General features: G+C 51.5%; 10 non-coding genes across 10 annotated transcripts; all 10 read right to left on the bottom strand.

Annotated features, from left to right (window-relative positions):
• Positions 1-2,319: 2,319 nt before the first annotated feature.
• Positions 2,320-2,392, bottom strand: trnav-aac (transfer RNA valine (anticodon AAC)). The gene has a single exon. It is a non-coding gene; the product is annotated as a tRNA-Val (tRNA).
• A 256-nt stretch (positions 2,393-2,648) lies between these two features.
• On the bottom strand, positions 2,649-2,730 carry trnas-aga (transfer RNA serine (anticodon AGA)). Its single transcript has one exon. It is a non-coding gene; the product is annotated as a tRNA-Ser (tRNA).
• A 1,922-nt stretch (positions 2,731-4,652) lies between these two features.
• trnas-aga (transfer RNA serine (anticodon AGA)) lies at positions 4,653-4,734 on the bottom strand. Its single transcript has one exon. It is a non-coding gene; the product is annotated as a tRNA-Ser (tRNA).
• Positions 4,735-7,002: 2,268 nt separating this feature from the next.
• On the bottom strand, positions 7,003-7,075 carry trnav-aac (transfer RNA valine (anticodon AAC)). Its single transcript has one exon. It is a non-coding gene; the product is annotated as a tRNA-Val (tRNA).
• A 256-nt stretch (positions 7,076-7,331) lies between these two features.
• On the bottom strand, positions 7,332-7,413 carry trnas-aga (transfer RNA serine (anticodon AGA)). Its single transcript has one exon. It is a non-coding gene; the product is annotated as a tRNA-Ser (tRNA).
• A 2,107-nt stretch (positions 7,414-9,520) lies between these two features.
• Positions 9,521-9,593, bottom strand: trnav-aac (transfer RNA valine (anticodon AAC)). Its single transcript has one exon. It is a non-coding gene; the product is annotated as a tRNA-Val (tRNA).
• A 256-nt stretch (positions 9,594-9,849) lies between these two features.
• On the bottom strand, positions 9,850-9,931 carry trnas-aga (transfer RNA serine (anticodon AGA)). Its single transcript has one exon. It is a non-coding gene; the product is annotated as a tRNA-Ser (tRNA).
• Positions 9,932-14,239: 4,308 nt separating this feature from the next.
• On the bottom strand, positions 14,240-14,321 carry trnas-aga (transfer RNA serine (anticodon AGA)). Its single transcript has one exon. It is a non-coding gene; the product is annotated as a tRNA-Ser (tRNA).
• A 2,371-nt stretch (positions 14,322-16,692) lies between these two features.
• On the bottom strand, positions 16,693-16,765 carry trnav-aac (transfer RNA valine (anticodon AAC)). Its single transcript has one exon. It is a non-coding gene; the product is annotated as a tRNA-Val (tRNA).
• A 256-nt stretch (positions 16,766-17,021) lies between these two features.
• trnas-aga (transfer RNA serine (anticodon AGA)) lies at positions 17,022-17,103 on the bottom strand. Its single transcript has one exon. It is a non-coding gene; the product is annotated as a tRNA-Ser (tRNA).
• Between the last annotated feature and the right edge of the window lie 1,710 nt (positions 17,104-18,813).

Raw genomic sequence — 18,813 nt, 5'->3', positions numbered from 1 at the left:
TGTGTGTGTGTGTGTGTGTGTGTGTGTGTGTGTGTGTGTGTGTGTGTGTGTGTGTGTGTGTGTGTGTGTGTGTGTGTGTGTGTGTGTGTGTGTGTGTGTGTGTGTGTGTGTGTGTGTGTGAATCTTCAGAAATAGACAATTTAGAGTCTTTATTTTAAAATGGTTGGTTTTACTTTATTTTAAAATGGTTGGTTTTACTTTATTTTAAAATGGTTGGCTTTACTTTATTAGGTTTAGACATATTTTCATCCTCATTTTGATTAAATGCATTTTCATCAACAGTCAGTGCAGTATGTTCATAGATCATACATCCACTTTCTTGTTTCCAAAAAGCTCTGGATAGATTTCAGTTAATCTCTCACATCTCATGTATGAGAGAATCTCTTAAGTAGCAGAGGATGGTTTCGATCCATCGACCTCTGGGTTATGGGCCCAGCACACTTCCGCTGCGCCACTCTGCTGTATAACCAGGATGTGACTCCGCCACACAGTGGGGGGGAGGGGGGTGAGGGGACTTAAAAGCGGGTCCCCTGGTTCGGACGGTGAGCCGGGTCTCTGGGTGGCTCCAGGTGAGCCGGGTTGTTGAGGTTGTTGAGTTGTTGTTGGGGTCTGGTGGTGGAAGCTCCTGAGGTGTGGTGGTGATGCTGCTGGGGTCTGGTGGTGATGCTGCTGGGGTCTGGTGGTGGAGCTAGTGGTGTCTGGTGGTGGAAGCTCCTGAGGTGTGGTGGTGATGCGGCTGTCGTCTGGTGGTGGAGCTAGTGGTGTCTGGTGGTGGAAGCTCCTGGGGTCAAAGTCCAGAGTGCTAACCATTACACCATGGAACCCTGTTCAGCTTTTATTGTGTTTTTATTGTGGTCCTGAAACCAGAACATGAGTAAAAAACAATATGCGCTTGAGCATCTGACAGAGTGCTGTCCATGGTGCTAGGAGCGTCTGGGTGTTTATGGTACCAGGGCCCTGGTCCTCCAGGCCCAAGGACTGGCTCTTTCACTCCAGTGGCCGGTCGGTGGGGGGCTTAAAAGCGGGTCCCCGGGTTCGGACGGTGAGCCGGGTCTTTGGGTGGCTCCAGGTGAGCCGGGTTTTTGATGTTGTTGAGTTGTTGTTAGGGTTTGGTGGTGGAAGCTCCTGAGGTGTGGTGGTGATGCTGCTGGGGTCTGGTGGTGCAGCTAGAGGGGTCTGGTGGTGGAAGCTCCTGGGGTCTGGTGATGGAAGCTCCTGGGGTGTGGTGGTGGAAGCTCCTGGGTTCTGGTGGTGATGCTGCTGGGGTCTGGTCCTGATGCTGCTGGGGTCTGGTGGTGGAAGCTCCTGGGGTCTGGTGGTGGAAGCTCCTGAGGTCTGGTGGTGGAAGCTCCTGGGGTCTGGTGGTGGAATCTCCTGGGGTCTGGTGGTGGAAGCTCCTGGGGTCTGGTGGTGGAAGCTCCTGGGGTCTGGTGCTGATGCTGCTGGGGTCTGGTGGTGGAGCTAGTGGGGTCTGGTGTTGGAAGCTCCTGGGGTCTGGTGGTGGAGCTAGTAGGGTCTGGTGGTGGATGGGGTCTGGTGGTGATGCTGCTGGGGTCTGGTGGTGGAGCTAGTGGGGTCTTGTGGTGGTTGGGGTGTGGTGGTAATGCTGCTGGGGTCTGGTGGTGGAGCTAGTAGGGTCTGGTGGTGGATGGGGTCTGGTGGTAATGCTGCTAGGGTCTGGTGGTGGAGCTAGTGGGGTCTGGTGGTGATGCTGCTGGGGTCTGGTGGAAGCTCCTGGGGTCTGGTGGTGGAAGCTCCTGAGGTCTGGTGGTGGAAGCTCCTGGGGTCTGGTGGTGGAAGCTCCTGGGGTCTGGTGGTGGAGCTAGTGGGGTCTGGTGGAAGCTCCTGGGGTCTGGTGGTGGAAGCTCCTGAGGTCTGGTGGTGGAAGCTCCTGGGGTCTGGTGGTGGAAGCTCCTGGGGTCTGGTGGTGGAAGCTCCTGGGGTCTGGTGGTGGAGCTAGTGGGGTCTGGTGTTGTAAGCTCCTGGGGTCTGGTGGTGGAGCTAGTGGGGTCTGGTGTCAATGCTGCTGGGGTTTGGTGGTGGAGCTAGTGACTTACATGTTTTGAAAAAGGCGGGCATGACGAAAAGATCCTGTAAAAAATCTCTGTAATATGTTTCTTTTTTTCCTGTAAAGTTGGACATTTGAAAGATTAGGTAAATGGGGAATGACTGGCTTTTAATCAGTTGTGGAACTGCAACGAAATTCATTTCTGCATAAGACCCAATGCGAGAAAGAGATGGTCGACCTTCCTGTGCCGAGCACCAAGAAGAGGTTTAGAGGGGTTTTCCAAGTCCAAATTATATTATTGCAGTAATACATGTTTCCGCCCAGTTTCGAACAGGGGACCTTTCGCGTGTTAGGCGAACGTGATAACCACTACACTACGGAAACTAGCATGCTTTGAAAATGGCGGGCGTAACGAAAAAAAAATCCTATCTTCAAATCATTCATGTTAGAAATAAATGTGTGATTTTATATAAGTTGTCCTGGTGCGGTAAAATTAAAAATCATCCATCGGTATTACCATGCTGGGTAGAAAATACAAAATGTACCACAAGGGAAGCCAACTGATTACTTTTGAAAGACAGTACTGGATATGATTAATAACTGCAAATTAGGCTGTCGTCTTGCACATTCAAACATTACTCGTTGTTGGCAGGATTCAAACCTGCGCGGGGAATCCCCAATGGATTTCTAGTCCATCGCCTTAACCACTCGGCCACAACAACCTGTCAGCTGTGTGTATGTGTGTGTGTGTGTGTGTGTGTGTGTGTGTGTGTGTGTGTGTGTGTGTGTGTGTGTGTGTGTGTGTGTGTGTGTGTGAATCTTCAGAAATACACAATTTAGAGTCTTTATTTTAAAATGGTTGGTTTTACTTTATTTTAAAATGGTTGGTTTTACTTTATTAGGTTGAGACATATTTTCATCCTCATTTTGATTAAATGCATTTTCATCAACAGTCAGTGCAGTATGTTCATAGATCATACATCCACTTTCTTGTTTCCAAAAAGCTCTGGATAGATTTCAGTTAATCTCTCACATCTCATGTATGAGAGGATCTCTTAAGTAGCAGAGGATGGTTTCGATCCATCGACCTCTGGGTTATGGGCCCAGCACGCTTCCGCTGCGCCACACTGCTGTATAACCAGGATGTGACTCCGCCACACAGTGGGGGGGAGGGGGGTAGGGGACTTATAAGCGGGTCCCCTGGTTCGGACGGTGAGCCGGGTCTCTGGGTGGCTCCAGGTGAGCCGGGTTGTTGAGGTTGTTGAGTTGTTGTTGGGGTCTGGTGGTGGAAGCTCCTGAGGTGTGGTGGTGATGCTGCTGGGGTCTGGTGGTGCAGCTAGTGGGGTCTGGTGGTGGAAGCTCCTGGGGTCTGGTGATGGAAGCTCCTGGGGTCAGGTGATGGAAGCTCCTTGGGTCTGGTGATGGAAATTCCTGGGGTCTGGTGGTGGAAGCTCCTGAGGTGTGGTGGTGATGCTGCTGTCGTCTGGTGGTGGAGCTAGTGGTGTCTGGTGGTGGAAGCTCCTGGGGTCAAAGTCCAGAGTGCTAACCATTACACCATGGAACCCTGTTCAGCTTTTATTGTGTTTTTATTGTGGTCCTGAAACCAGAACATGAGTAAAAAACAATATGCGCTTGAGCATCTGACAGAGTGCTGTCCATGGTGCTAGGAGCGTCTGGGTGTTTATGGTACCAGGGCCCTGGTCCTCCAGGCCCAAGGGCTGGCTCTTTCACTCCAGTGGCCGGTCGGTGGGGGGCTTAAAAGCGGGTCCCCGGGTTCGGACGGTGAGCCGGGTCTTTGGGTGGCTCCAGGTGAGCCGGGTTTTTGAGGTTGTTGAGTTGTTGTTAGGGTTTGGTGGTGGAAGCTCCTGAGGTGTGGTGGTGATGCTGCTGGGGTCTGGTGGTGCAGCTAGAGGGGTCTGGTGGTGGAAGCTCCTGGGGTCTGGTGATGGAAGCTCCTGGGGTGTGGTGTTGGAAGCTCCTGGGGTCTGGTGGTGGAGCTAATGGGGTCTGGTGTTAATGCTGCTGGGGTTTGGTGGTGGAGCTAGTGACTTACATGTTTTGAAAAAGGCGGGCATGACGAAAAGATCCTGTAAAAAATCTCTGTAATATGTTTCTTTTTTTCCTGTAAAGTTGGACATTTGAAAGATTAGGTAAATGGGGAATGACTGGCTTTTAATCAGTTGTGGAACTGCAACGAAATTCATTTCTGCATAAGACCCAATGCGAGAAAGAGATGGTCGACCTTCCTGTGCCGAGCACCAAGAAGAGGATTAGAGGGGTTTTACAAGTCCAAATAATATTATTGCAGTAATACATGTTTGCCCCCAGTTTCGAACAGGGGACCTTTCGCGTGTTAGGCAAACTTGATAACCACTACACTACAGAAACTTGCATGCTTTGAAAATGGCGGGCGTAACGAAAAAAAAATCCTATCTTCAAATCATTCATGTTAGAAATAAATGTGTGATTTCATATAAGTTGTCCTGGTGCGGTAAAATTAAAAATCATCCATCGGTATTACCATGCTGGGTAGAAAATACAAAATGTACCACAAGGGAAGCCAACTGATTACTTTTGAAAGACAGTACTGGATATGATTAATAACTGCAAATTAGGCTGTCGTCTTGCACATTCAAACATTACTCGTTGTTGGCGGGATTCGAACCTGCGCGGGGAATCCCCAATGGATTTCTAGTCCATCGCCTTAACCACTCGGCCACAACAACCTGTCAGCTGTGTGTATGTGTGTGTGTGTGTGTGTGTGTGTGTGTGTGAATCTTCAGAAATAGACAATTTAGAGTCTTTATTTTAAAATGGTTGGTTTTACTTTATTTTAAAATGGTTGGTTTTACTTTATTAGGTTGAGACATATTTTCATCCTTATTTTGATTAAATGCATTTTCATCAACAGTCAGTGCAGTATGTTCATAGATCATACATCCACTTTCTTGTTTCCAAAAAGCTCTGGATAGATTTCAGTTAATCTCTCACATCTCATGTATGAGAGGATCTCTTAAGTAGCAGAGGATGGTTTCGATCCATCGACCTCTGGGTTATGGGCCCAGCACGCTTCCGCTGCGCCACTCTGCTGTATAACCAGGATGTGACTCCGCCACACAGTGGGGGGGAGGGGGGTAGGGCTCTTAAAAGCGGGTCCCCTGGTTCGGACGGTGAGCCGGGTCTCTGGGTGGCTCCAGGTGAGCCGGGTTGTTGAGGTTGTTGAGTTGTTGTTGGGGTCTGGTGGTGGAAGCTCCTGAGGTGTGGTGGTGATGCTGCTGGGGTCTGGTGGTGCAGCTAGTGGGGTCTGGTGGTGGAAGCTCCTGGGGTCTGGTGATGGAAGCTCCTGGGGTCAGGTGATGGAAGCTCCTTGGGTCTGGTGATGGAAATTCCTGGGGTCTGGTGGTGGAAGCTCCTGGGGTCTGGTGGTGATGCTCCTGGGGTCTGGTGGTGATGCTGCTGGGGTCTGGTGGTGGAGCTAGTGGTGTCTGGTGGTGGAAGCTCCTGAGGTGTGGTGGTGATGCTGCTGTCGTCTGGTGGTGGAGCTAGTGGTGTCTGGTGGTGGAAGCTCCTGGGGTCAAAGTCCAGAGTGCTAACCATTACACCATGGAACCCTGTTCAGCTTTTATTGTGTTTTTATTGTGGTCCTGAAACCAGAACATGAGTAAAAAACAATATGCGCTTGAGCATCTGACAGAGTGCTGTCCATGGTGCTAGGAGCGTCTGGGTGTTTATGGTACCAGGGCCCTGGTCCTCCAGGCCCAAGGGCTGGCTCTTTCACTCCAGTGGCCGGTCGGTGGGGGGCTTAAAAGCGGGTCCCCGGGTTCGGACGGTGAGCCGGGTCTTTGGGTGGCTCCAGGTGAGCCGGGTTTTTGAGGTTGTTGAGTTGTTGTTAGGGTTTGGTGGTGGAAGCTCCTGAGGTGTGGTGGTGATGCTGCTGGGGTCTGGTGGTGCAGCTAGAGGGGTCTGGTGGTGGAAGCTCCTGGGGTCTGGTGATGGAAGCTCCTGGGGTGTGGTGGTGGAAGCTCCTGGGTTCTGGTGGTGATGCTGCTGGGGTCTGGTGCTGATGCTGCTGGGGTCTGGTGGTGGAAGCTCCTGGGGTCTGGTGGTGGAAGCTCCTGAGGTCTGGTGGTGGAAGCTCCTGGGGTCTGGTGGTGGAAGCTCCTGGGGTCTGGTGGTGGAAGCTCCTGGGGTCTGGTGGTGGAAGCTCCTGGGGTCTGGTGCTGATGCTGCTGGGGTCCGGTGGTGGAGCTAGTGGGGTCTGGTGTTGGAAGCTCCTGGGGTCTGGTGGTGGAGCTAGTAGGGTCTGGTGGTGGATGGGGTCTGGTGGTGATGCTGCTGGGGTCTGGTGGTGGAGCTAGTGGGGTCTTGTGGTGGATGGAGTCTGGTGGTAATGCTGCTGGGGTCTGGTGGTGGAGCTAGTAGGGTCTGGTGGTGGATGGGGTCTGGTGGTAATGCTGCTGGGGTCTGGTGGTGGAGCTAGTGGGGTCTGGTGGTGATGCTGCTGGGGTCTGGTGGAAGCTCCTGGGGTCTGGTGGTGGAAGCTCCTGAGGTCTGGTGGTGGAAGCTCCTGGGGTCTGGTGGTGGAAGCTCCTGGGGTCTGGTGGTGATGCTGCTGTGGTATGGTGGTGGAGCTAGTGGGGTCTGGTGTTGGAAGCTCCTGGGGTCTGGTGGTGGAGCTAATGGGGTCTGGTGTTAATGCTGCTGGGGTTTGGTGGTGGAGCTAGTGACTTACATGTTTTGAAAAAGGCGGGCATGACGAAAAGATCCTGTAAAAAATCTATGTAATATGATTCTTTTTTTCCTGTAAAGTTGGACATTTGAAAGATTAGGTAAATGAGGAATGACTGGCTTTTAATCAGTTGTGGAACTGCAACGAAATTCATTTCTGCATAAGACCCAATGCGAGAAAGAGATGGTCGACCTTCCTGTGCCGAGCACCAAGAAGAGGATTAGAGGGGTTTTCCAAGTCCAAATAATATTATTGCAGTAATACATGTTTCCGCCCAGTTTCGAACAGGGGACCTTTCGCGTGTTAGGCGAACGTGATAACCACTACACTACGGAAACTTGCATGCTTTGAAAATGGCGGGCGTAACGAAAAAAAAATCCTATCTTCAAATCATTCATGTTAGAAATAAATGTGTGATTTCATATAAGTTGTCCTGGTGCGGTAAAATTAAAAATCATCCATCGGTATTACCATGCTGGGTAGAAAATACAAAATGTACCACAAGGGAAGCCAACTGATTACTTTTGAAAGACAGTACTGGATATGATTAATAACTGCAAATTAGGCAGTCGTCTTGCACATTCAAACATTACTCGTTGTTGGCAGGATTCGAACCTGCGCGGGGAATCCCCAATGGATTTCTAGTCCATCGCCTTAACCACTCGGCCACAACAACCTGTCAGCTGTGTGTATGTGTGTGTGTGTATGTGTGTGTGTGTGTGTGTGTGTGTGTGTGTGAATCTTCAGAAATAGACAATTTAGAGTCTTTATTTTAAAATGGTTGGTTTTACTTTATTAGGTTGAGACATATTTTCATCCTCATTTTGATTAAATGCATTTTCATCAACAGTCAGTGCAGTATGTTCATAGATCATACATCCACTTTCTTGTTTCCAAAAAGCTCTGGATAGATTTCAGTTAATCTCTCACATCTCATGTATGAGAGGATCTCTTAAGTAGCAGAGGATGGTTTCGATCCATCGACCTCTGGGTTATGGGCCCAGCACGCTTCCGCTGCGCCACACTGCTGTATAACCAGGATGTGACTCCGCCACACAGTGGGGGGGAGGGGGGTAGGGGACTTAAAAGCGGGTCCCCTGGTTCGGACGGTGAGCCGGGTCTCTGGGTGGCTCCAGGTGAGCCGGGTTGTTGAGGTTGTTGAGTTGTTGTTGGGGTCTGGTGGTGGAAGCTCCTGAGGTGTGGTGGTGATGCTGCTGGGGTCTGGTGGTGCAGCTAGTGGGGTCTGGTGGTGGAAGCTCCTGGGGTCTGGTGATGGAAGCTCCTGGGGTCAGGTGATGGAAGCTCCTTGGGTCTGGTGATGGAAATTCCTGGGGTCTGGTGGTGGAAGCTCCTGAGGTGTGGTGGTGATGCTGCTGTCGTCTGGTGGTGGAGCTAGTGGTGTCTGGTGGTGGAAGCTCCTGGGGTCAAAGTCCAGAGTGCTAACCATTACACCATGGAACCCTGTTCAGCTTTTATTGTGTTTTTATTGTGGTCCTGAAACCAGAACATGAGTAAAAAACAATATGCGCTTGAGCATCTGACAGAGTGCTGTCCATGGTGCTAGGAGCGTCTGGGTGTTTATGGTACCAGGGCCCTGGTCCTCCAGGCCCAAGGGCTGGCTCTTTCACTCCAGTGGCCGGTCGGTGGGGGGCTTAAAAGCGGGTCCCCGGGTTCGGACGGTGAGCCGGGTCTTTGGGTGGCTCCAGGTGAGCCGGGTTTTTGAGGTTGTTGAGTTGTTGTTAGGGTTTGGTGGTGGAAGCTCCTGAGGTGTGGTGGTGATGCTGCTGGGGTCTGGTGGTGCAGCTAGAGGGGTCTGGTGGTGGAAGCTCCTGGGGTCTGGTGATGGAAGCTCCTGGGGTGTGGTGGTGGAAGCTCCTGGGTTCTGGTGGTGATGCTGCTGGGGTCTGGTGCTGATGCTGCTGGGGTCTGGTGGTGGAAGCTCCTGGGGTCTGGTGGTGGAAGCTCCTGAGGTCTGGTGGTGGAAGCTCCTGGGGTCTGGTGGTGGAAGCTCCTGGGGTCTGGTGGTGGAAGCTCCTGGGGTCTGGTGGTGGAAGCTCCTGGGGTCTGGTGCTGATGCTGCTGGGGTCCGGTGGTGGAGCTAGTGGGGTCTGGTGTTGGAAGCTCCTGGGGTCTGGTGGTGGAGCTAGTAGGGTCTGGTGGTGGATGGGGTCTGGTGGTGATGCTGCTGGGGTCTGGTGGTGGAGCTAGTGGGGTCTTGTGGTGGATGGGGTCTGGTGGTAATGCTGCTGGGGTCTGGTGGTGGAGCTAGTGGGGTCTGGTGGTGATGCTGCTGGGGTCTGGTGGAAGCTCCTGGGGTCTGGTGGTGGAAGCTCCTGAGGTCTGGTGGTGGAAGCTCCTGGGGTCTGGTGGTGGAAGCTCCTGGGGTCTGGTGGTGATGCTGCTGGGGTATGGTGGTGGAGCTAGTGGGGTCTGGTGTTGGAAGCTCCTGGGGTCTGGTGGTGGAGCTAATGGGGTCTGGTGTTAATGCTGCTGGGGTTTGGTGGTGGAGCTAGTGACTTACATGTTTTGAAAAAGGCGGGCATGACGAAAAGATCCTGTAAAAAATCTATGTAATATGTTTCTTTTTTTCCTGTAAAGTTGGACATTTGAAAGATTAGGTAAATGAGGAATGACTGGCTTTTAATCAGTTGTGGAACTGCAACGAAATTCATTTCTGCATAAGACCCAATGCGAGAAAGAGATGGTCGACCTTCCTGTGCCGAGCACCAAGAAGAGGATTAGAGGGGTTTTCCAAGTCCAAATAATATTATTGCAGTAATACATGTTTCCGCCCAGTTTCGAACAGGGGACCTTTCGCGTGTTAGGCGAACGTGATAACCACTACACTACGGAAACTTGCATGCTTTGAAAATGGCGGGCGTAATGAAAAAAAAATCCTATCTTCAAATCATTCATGTTAGAAATAAATGTGTGATTTCATATAAGTTGTCCTGGTGCGGTAAAATTAAAAATCATCCATCGGTATTACCATGCTGGGTAGAAAATACAAAATGTACCACAAGGGAAGCCAACTGATTACTTTTGAAAGACAGTACTGGATATGATTAATAACTGCAAATTAGGCAGTCGTCTTGCACATTCAAACATTACTCGTTGTTGGCAGGATTCGAACCTGCGCGGGGAATCCCCAATGGATTTCTAGTCCATCGCCTTAACCACTCGGCCACAACAACCTGTCAGCTGTGTGTATGTGTGTGTGTGTATGTGTGTGTGTGTGTGTGTGTGTGTGTGAATCTTCAGAAATAGACAATTTAGAGTCTTTATTTTAAAATGGTTGGTTTTACTTTATTAGGTTGAGACATATTTTCATCCTCATTTTGATTAAATGCATTTTCATCAACAGTCAGTGCAGTATGTTCATAGATCATACATCCACTTTCTTGTTTCCAAAAAGCTCTGGATAGATTTCAGTTAATCTCTCACATCTCATGTATGAGAGGATCTCTTAAGTAGCAGAGGATGGTTTCGATCCATCGACCTCTGGGTTATGGGCCCAGCACGCTTCCGCTGCGCCACACTGCTGTATAACCAGGATGTGACTCCGCCACACAGTGGGGGGGAGGGGGGTAGGGGACTTAAAAGCGGGTCCCCTGGTTCGGACGGTGAGCCGGGTCTCTGGGTGGCTCCAGGTGAGCTGGGTTGTTGAGGTTGTTGAGTTGTTGTTGGGGTCTGGTGGTGGAAGCTCCTGAGGTGTGGTGGTGATGCTGCTTGGGTCTGGTGGTGCAGCTAGTGGGGTCTGGTGGTGGAAGCTCCTGGGGTCTGGTGATGGAAGCTCCTGGGGTCAGGTGATGGAAGCTTCTTGGGTCTGGTGATGGAAATTCCTGGGGTCTGGTGGTGGAAGCTCCTGAGGTGTGGTGGTGATGCTGCTGTCGTCTGGTGGTGGAGCTAGTGGTGTCTGGTGGTGGAAGCTCCTGGGGTCAAAGTCCAGAGTGCTAACCATTACACCATGGAACCCTGTTCAGCTTTTATTGTGTTTTTATTGTGGTCCTGAAACCAGAACATGAGTAAAAAACAATATGCGCTTGAGCATCTGACAGAGTGCTGTCCATGGTGCTAGGAGCGTCTGGGTGTTTATGGTACCAGGGCCCTGGTCCTCCAGGCCCAAGGGCTGGCTCTTTCACTCCAGTGGCCGGTCGGTGGGGGGCTTAAAAGCGGGTCCCCGGGTTCGGACGGTGAGCCGGGTCTTTGGGTGGCTCCAGGTGAGCCGGGTTTTTGAGGTTGTTGAGTTGTTGTTAGGGTTTGGTGGTGGAAGCTCCTGAGGTGTGGTGGGGATGCTGCTGGGGTCTGGTGGTGCAGCTAGAGGGGTCTGGTGGTGGAAGCTCCTGGGGTCTGGTGATGGAAGCTCCTGGGGTGTGGTGGTGGAAGCTCCTGGGTTCTGGTGGTGATGCTGCTGGGGTCTGGTGCTGATGCTGCTGGGGTCTGGTGGTGGAAGCTCCTGGGGTCTGGTGGTGGAAGCTCCTGAGGTCTGGTGGTGGAAGCTCCTGGGGTCTGGTGGTGGAAGCTCCTGGGGTCTGGTGGTGGAAGCTCCTGGGGTCTGGTGGTGGAAGCTCCTGGGGTCTGGTGCTGATGCTGCTGGGGTCTGGTGGTGGAGCTAGTGGGGTCTGGTGTTGGAAGCTCGTGGGGTCTGGTGGTGGAGCTAGTAGGGTCTGGTGGTGGATGGGGTCTGGTGGTGATGCTGCTGGGGTCTGGTGGTGGAGCTAGTGGGGTCTTGTGGTGGATGGGGTCTGGTGGTAATGCTGCTGGGGTCTGGTGGTGGAGCTAGTAGGGTCTGGTGGTGGATGGGGTCTGGTGGTAATGCTGCTGGGGTCTGGTGGTGGAGCTAGTGGGGTCTGGTGGTGATGCTGCTGGGGTCTGGTGGAAGCTCCTGGGGTCTGGTGGTGGAAGCTCCTGAGGTCTGGTGGTGGAAGCTCCTGGGGTCTGGTGGTGGAAGCTCCTGGGGTCTGGTGGTGGAAGCTCCTGGGGTCTGGTGGTGATACTGCTGGGGTCTGGTGGAAGCTCCTGGGGTCTGGTGGTGGAAGCTCCTGAGGTCTGGTGGTGGAAGCTCCTGGGGTCTGGTGGTGGAAGCTCCTGAGGTCTGGTGGTGGAAGCTCCTGGGGTCTGGTGGTGGAAGCTCCTGGGGTCTGGTGGTGATGCTGCTGGGGTATGGTGGTGGAGCTAGTGGGGTCTGGTGTTGGAAGCTCCTGGGGTCTGGTGGTGGAGCTAGTGGGGTCTGGTGTTAATGCTGCTGGGGTTTGGTGGTGGAGCTAGTGACTTACATGTTTTGAAAAAGGCGGGCATGACGAAAAGATCCTGTAAAAAATCTCTGTAATATGTTTCTTTTTTTCCTGTAAAGTTGGACATTTGAAAGATTAGGTAAATGGGGAATGACTGGCTTTTGATCAGTTGTGAAATTGCAACGAAATTCATTTCTGCATAAGACCCAATGCGAGAAAGAGATGGTCGACCTTCCTGTGCCGAGCACCAAGAAGAGGATTAGAGGGGTTTTACAAGTCCAAATAATATTATTGCAGTAATACATGTTTGCCCCCAGTTTCGAACAGGGGACCTTTCGCGTGTTAGGCAAACTTGATAACCACTACACTACAGAAACTTGCATGCTTTGAAAATGGCGGGCGTAACGAAAAAAAAATCCTATCTTCAAATCATTCATGTTAGAAATAAATGTGTGATTTCATATAAGTTGTCCTGGTGCGGTAAAATTAAAAATCATCCATCGGTATTACCATGCTGGGTAGAAAATACAAAATGTACCACAAGGGAAGCCAACTGATTACTTTTGAAAGACAGTACTGGATATGATTAATAACTGCAAATTAGGCTGTCGTCTTGCACATTCAAACATTACTCGTTGTTGGCGGAACCTGCGCGGGGAATCCCCAATGGATTTCTAGTCCATCGCCTTAACCACTCGGCCACAACAACCTGTCAGCTGTGTGTATGTGTGTGTGTGTGTGTGTGTGTGTGTGTGTGTGTGTGAATCTTCAGAAATAGACAATTTAGAGTCTTTATTTTAAAATGGTTGGTTTTACTTTATTTTAAAATGGTTGGTTTTACTTTATTAGGTTGAGACATATTTTCATCCTCATTTTGATTAAATGCATTTTCATCAACAGTCAGTGCAGTATGTTCATAGATCATACATCCACTTTCTTGTTTCCAAAAAGCTCTGGATAGATTTCAGTTAATCTCTCACATCTCATGTATGAGAGGATCTCTTAAGTAGCAGAGGATGGTTTCGATCCATCGACCTCTGGGTTATGGGCCCAGCACGCTTCCGCTGCGCCACTCTGCTGTATAACCAGGATGTGACTCCGCCACACACTGGGGGGGAGGGGGGTAGGGCTCTTAAAAGCGGGTCCCCTGGTTCGGACGGTGAGCCGGGTCTCTGGGTGGCTCCAGGTGAGCCGGGTTGTTGAGGTTGTTGAGTTGTTGTTGGGGTCTGGTGGTGGAAGCTCCTGAGGTGTGGTGGTGATGCTGCTGGGGTCTGGTGGTGCAGCTAGTGGGGTCTGGTGGTGGAAGATCCTGGGGTCTGGTGATGGAAGCTCCTGGGGTCAGGTGATGGAAGCTCCTTGGGTCTGGTGATGGAAATTCCTGGGGTCTGGTGGTGGAAGCTCCTGGGGTCTGGTGGTGGAAGCTCCTGGGGTCTGGTGGTGATGCTGCTTTGGTCTGGTGGAAGCTCCTGGGGTCTGGTGGTGGAAGCTCCTGAGGTCTGGTGGTGGAAGCTCCTGGGGTCTGGTGGTGGAAGCTCCTGGGGTCTGGTGGTGATGCTGCTGGGGTATGGTGGTGGAGCTAGTGGGGTCTGGTGTTGGAAGCTCCTGGGGTCTGGTGGTGGAGCTAGTGGGGTCTGGTGTTAATGCTGCTGGGGTTTGGTGGTGGAGCTAGTGACTTACATGTTTTGAAAAAGGCGGGCATGACGAAAAGATCCTGTAAAAAATCTCTGTAATATGTTTCTTTTTTTCCTGTAAAGTTGGACATTTGAAAGATTAGGTAAATGGGGAATGACTGGCTTTTAATCAGTTGTGGAACTGCAACGAAATTCATTTCTGCATAAGACCCACTGCGAGAAAGAGATGGTCGACCTTCCTGTGCCGAGCACCAAGAAGAGGATTAGAGGGGTTTTACAAGTCCAAATAATATTATTGCAGTAATACATGTTTGCCCCCAGTTTCGAACAGGGGACCTTTCGCGTGTTAGGCAAACTTGATAACCACTACACTACAGAAACTTGCATGCTTTGAAAATGGCGGGCGTAACGAAAAAAAAATCCTATCTTCAAATCATTCATGTTAGAAATAAATGTGTGATTTCATATAAGTTGTCCTGGTGCGGTAAAATTAAAAATCATCCATCGGTATTACCATGCTGGGTAGAAAATACAAAATGTACCACAAGGGAAGCCAACTGATTACTTTTGAAAGACAGTACTGGATATGATTAATAACTGCAAATTAGGCTGTCGTCTTGCACATTCAAACATTACTCGTTGTTGGCAGGATTCGAACCTGCGCGGGGAATCCCCAATGGATTTCTAGTCCATCGCCTTAACCACTCGGCCACAACAACCTGTCAGCTGTGTGTATGTGTGTGTGTGTGTGTGTGTGAATCTTCAGAAATAGACAATTTAGAGTCTTTATTTTAAAATGGTTGGTTTTACTTTATTTTAAAATGGTTGGTTTTACTTTATTAGGTTGAGACATATTTTCATCCTCATTTTGATTAAATGCATTTTCATCAACAGTCAGTGCAGTATGTTCATAGATCATACATCCACTTTCTTGTTTCCAAAACGCTCTGGATAGATTTCAGTTAATCTCTCACATCTCATGTATGAGAGGATCTCTTAAGTAGCAGAGGATGGTTTCGATCCATCGACCTCTGGGTTATGGGCCCAGCACGCTTCCGCTGCGCCACTCTGCTGTATAACCAGGATGTGACTCCGCCACACAGTGGGGGGGAGGGGGGTAGGGGACTTAAAAGCGGGTCCCCTGGTTCGGACGGTGAGCCGGGTCTCTGGGTGGCTCCAGGTGAGCCGGGTTGTTGAGGTTGTTGAGTTGTTGTTGGGGTCTGGTGGTGGAAGCTCCTGAGGTGTGGTGGTGATGCTGCTGGGGTCTGGTGGTGCAGCTAGTGGGGTCTGGTGGTGGAAGCTCCTGGGGTCTGGTGATGGAAGCTCCTGGGGTCAGGTGATGGAAGCTCCTTGGGTCTGGTGATGGAAATTCCTGGGGTCTGGTGGTGGAAGCTCCTGGGGTCTGGTAGGGATGCTGCTGGGGTGTGGTGATGATGCTGCTGGGGTCTGGTGGTGGAGCTAGTGGTGTCTGGTGGTGGAAGCTCCTGAGGTGTGGTGGTGATGCTGCTGTCGTCTGGTGGTGGAGCTAGTGGTGTCTGGTGGTGGAAGCTCCTGGGGTCAAAGTCCAGAGTGCTAACCATTACACCATGGAACCCTGTTCAGCTTTTATTGTGTTTTTATTGTGGTCCTGAAACCAGAACATGAGTAAAAAACAATATGCGCTTGAGCATCTGACAGAGTGCTGTCCATGGTGCTAGGAGCGTCTGGGTGTTTATGGTACCAGGGCCCTGGTCCTCCAGGCCCAAGGGCTGGCTCTTTCACTCCAGTGGCCGGTCGGTGGGGGGCTTAAAAGCGGGTCCCCGGGTTCGGACGGTGAGCCGGGTCTTTGGGTGGCTCCAGGTGAGCCGGGTTTTTGAGGTTGTTGAGTTGTTGTTAGGGTTTGGTGGTGGAAGCTCCTGAGGTGTGGTGGTGATGCTGCTGGGGTCTGGTGGTGCAGCTAGAGGGGTCTGGTGGTGGAAGCTCCTGGGGTCTGGTGATGGAAGCTCCTGGGGTGTGGTGGTGGAAGCTCCTGGGTTCTGGTGGTGATGCTGCTGGGGTCTGGTGCTGATGCTGCTGGGGTCTGGTGGTGGAAGCTCCTGGGGTCTGGTGGTGGAAGCTCCTGAGGTCTGGTGGTGGAAGCTCCTGGGGTCTGGTGGTGGAAGCTCCTGGGGTCTGGTGGTGGAAGCTCCTGGGGTCTGGTGGTGGAAGCTCCTGGGGTCTGGTGCTGATGCTGCTGGGGTCCGGTGGTGGAGCTAGTGGGGTCTGGTGTTGGAAGCTCCTGGGGTCTGGTGGTGGAGCTAGTAGGGTCTGGTGGTGGATGGGGTCTGGTGGTGATGCTGCTGGGGTCTGGTGGTGGAGCTAGTGGGGTCTTGTGGTGGATGGGGTCTGGTGGTAATGCTGCTGGGGTCTGGTGGTGGAGCTAGTAGGGTCTGGTGGTGGATGGGGTCTGGTGGTAATGCTGCTGGGGTCTGGTGGTGGAGCTAGTGGGGTCTGGTGGTGATGCTGCTGGGGTCTGGTGGAAGCTCCTGGGGTCTGGTGGTGGAAGCTCCTGAGGTCTGGTGGTGGAAGCTCCTGGGGTCTGGTGGTGGAAGCTCCTGGGGTCTGGTGGTGATGCTGCTGGGGTATGGTGGTGGAGCTAGTGGGGTCTGGTGTTGGAAGCTCCTGAGGTCTGCTGGTGGAAGCTCCTGGGGTCTGGTGGTGGAAGCTCCTGGGGTCTGGTGGTGATGCTGCTGGGGTATTGTGGTGGAGCTAGTGGGGTCTGGTGTTGGAAGATCCTGGGGTCTGGTGGTGGAGCTAGTGGGGTCTGGTGTTAATGCTGCTGGGGTTTGGTGGTGGAGCTAGTGACTTACATGTTTTGAAAAAGGCGGGCATGACGAAAAGATCCTGTAAAAAATCTCTGTAATATGCTTCTTTTTTTCCTGTAAAGTTGGACATTTGAAAGATTAGGTAAATGGGGAATGACTGGCTTTTAATCAGTTGTGGAACTGCAACGAAATTCATTTCTGCATAAGACCCAATGCGAGAAAGAGATGGTCGACCTTCCTGTGCCGAGCACCAACAAGAGGATTAGAGGGGTTTTCCACGTCCAAATAATATTATTGCAGTAATACATGTTTCCGCCCAGTTTCGAACAGGGGACCTTTCGCGTGTTAGGCGAACGTGATAACCACTACACTACGGAAACTTGCATGCTTTGAAAATGGCGGGCGTAACGAAAAAAAAATCCTATCTTCAAATCATTCATGTTAGAAATAAATGTGTGATTTTATATAAGTTGTCCTGGTGCGGTAAAATTAAAAATCATCCATCGGTATTACCATGCTGGGTAGAAAATACAAAATGTACCACAAGGGAAGCCAACTGATTACTTTTGAAAGACAGTACTGGATATGATTAATAACTGCAAATTAGGCTGTCGTCTTGCACATTCAAACATTACTCGTTGTTGGCAGGATTCGAACCTGCGCGGGGAATCCCCAATGGATTTCTAGTCCATCGCCTTAACCACTCGGCCACAACAACCTGTCAGCTGTGTGTATGTGTGTGTGTGTGTGTGTGTTTGTGTGTGTGTGTGAATCTTCAGAAATAGACAATTTAGAGTCTTTATTTTAAAATGGTTGGTTTTACTTTATTTTAAAATGGTTGGTTTTACTTTATTAGGTTGAGACATATTTTCATCCTCATTTTGATTAAATGCATTTTCATCAACAGTCAGTGCAGTATGTTCATAGATCATACATCCACTTTCTTGTTTCCAAAAAGCTCTGGATAGATTTCAGTTAATCTCTCACATCTCATGTATGAGAGGATCTCTTAAGTAGCAGAGGATGGTTTCGATCCATCGACCTCTGGGTTATGGGCCCAGCACGCTTCCGCTGCGCCACTCTGCTGTATAACCAGGATGTGACTCCGCCACACAGTGGGGGGGAGGGGGGTAGGGGACTTAAAAGCGGGTCCCCTGGTTCGGACGGTGAGCCGGGTCTCTGGGTGGCTCCAGGTGAGCCGGGTTGTTGAGGTTGTTGAGTTGTTTTTGGGGTCTGGTGGTGGAAGCTCCTGAGGTGGGGTGGTGATGCTGCTGGGGTCTGGTGGTGCAGCTAGTGGGGTCTGGTGGTGGAAGCTCCTGGGGTCTGGTGATGGAAGCTCCTGGGGTCAGGTGATGGAAGCTCCTTGGGTCTGGTGATGGAAATTCCTGGGGTCTGGTGGTGGAAGCTCCTGGGGTCTGGTGGTGATGCTGCTGGGGTCTGGTGGTGATGCTGCTGGGGTCTGGTGGTGGAGCTAGTGGTGTCTGGTGGTGGAAGCTCCTGAGGTGTGGTGGTGATGCTGCTGTCGTCTGGTGGTGGAGCTAGTGGTGTCTGGTGGTGGAAGCTCCTGGGGTCAAAGTCCAGAGTGCTAACCATTACACCATGGAACCCTGTTCAGCTTTTATTGTGTTTTTATTGTGGTCCTGAAACCAGAACATGAGTAAAAAACAATATGCGCTTGAGCATCTGACAGAGTGCTGTCCATGGTGCTAGGAGCGTCTGGGTGTTTATGGTACCAGGGCCCTGGTCCTCCAGGCCCAAGGGCTGGCTCTTTCACTCCAGTGGCCGGTCGGTGGGGGGCTTAAAAGCGGGTCCCCGGGTTCGGACGGTGAGCCGGGTCTTTGGGTGGCTCCAGGTGAGCCGGGTTTTTGAGGTTGTTGAGTTGTTGTTAGGGTTTGGTGGTGGGAGCTCCTGGGGTGTGGTGGTGATGCTGCTGGGGTCTGGTGGTGCAGCTAGAGGGGTCTGGTGGTGGAAGCACCTGGGGTCTGGTGATGGAAGCTCCTGGGGTGTGGTGGTGGAAGCTCCTGGGTTCTGGTGGTGATGCTGCTGGGGTCTGGTGGTGCAGCTAGTGGGGTCTGGTGGTGGAAGCTCCTGGGGTCTGGTGATGGAAGCTCCTGGGGTCATGTGATGGAAGCTCCTTGGGTCTGGTGATGGAAATTCCTGGGGTCTGGTGGTGGAAGCTCCTGGGGTCTGGTGGTGATGCTGCTGGGGTCTGGTGGTGATGCTGCTGGGGTCTGGTGGTGGAGCTAGTGGTGTCTGGTGGTGGAAGCTCCTGAGGTGTGGTGGTGATGCTGCTGTCGTCTGGTGGTGGAGCTAGTGGTGTCTGGTGGTGGAAGCTCCTGGGGTCAAAGTCCAGAGTGCTAACCATTACACCATGGAACCCTGTTCAGCTTTTATTGTGTTTTTATTGTGGTCCTGAAACCAGAACATG

The sequence above is a fragment of the Cololabis saira genome, unplaced genomic scaffold (assembly GCF_033807715.1).
Source record: "Cololabis saira isolate AMF1-May2022 unplaced genomic scaffold, fColSai1.1 scf025, whole genome shotgun sequence".
Lineage (NCBI taxonomy): Eukaryota > Metazoa > Chordata > Actinopteri > Beloniformes > Belonidae > Cololabis > Cololabis saira.
This window is presented reverse-complemented; position numbering and strand designations above follow the sequence as displayed.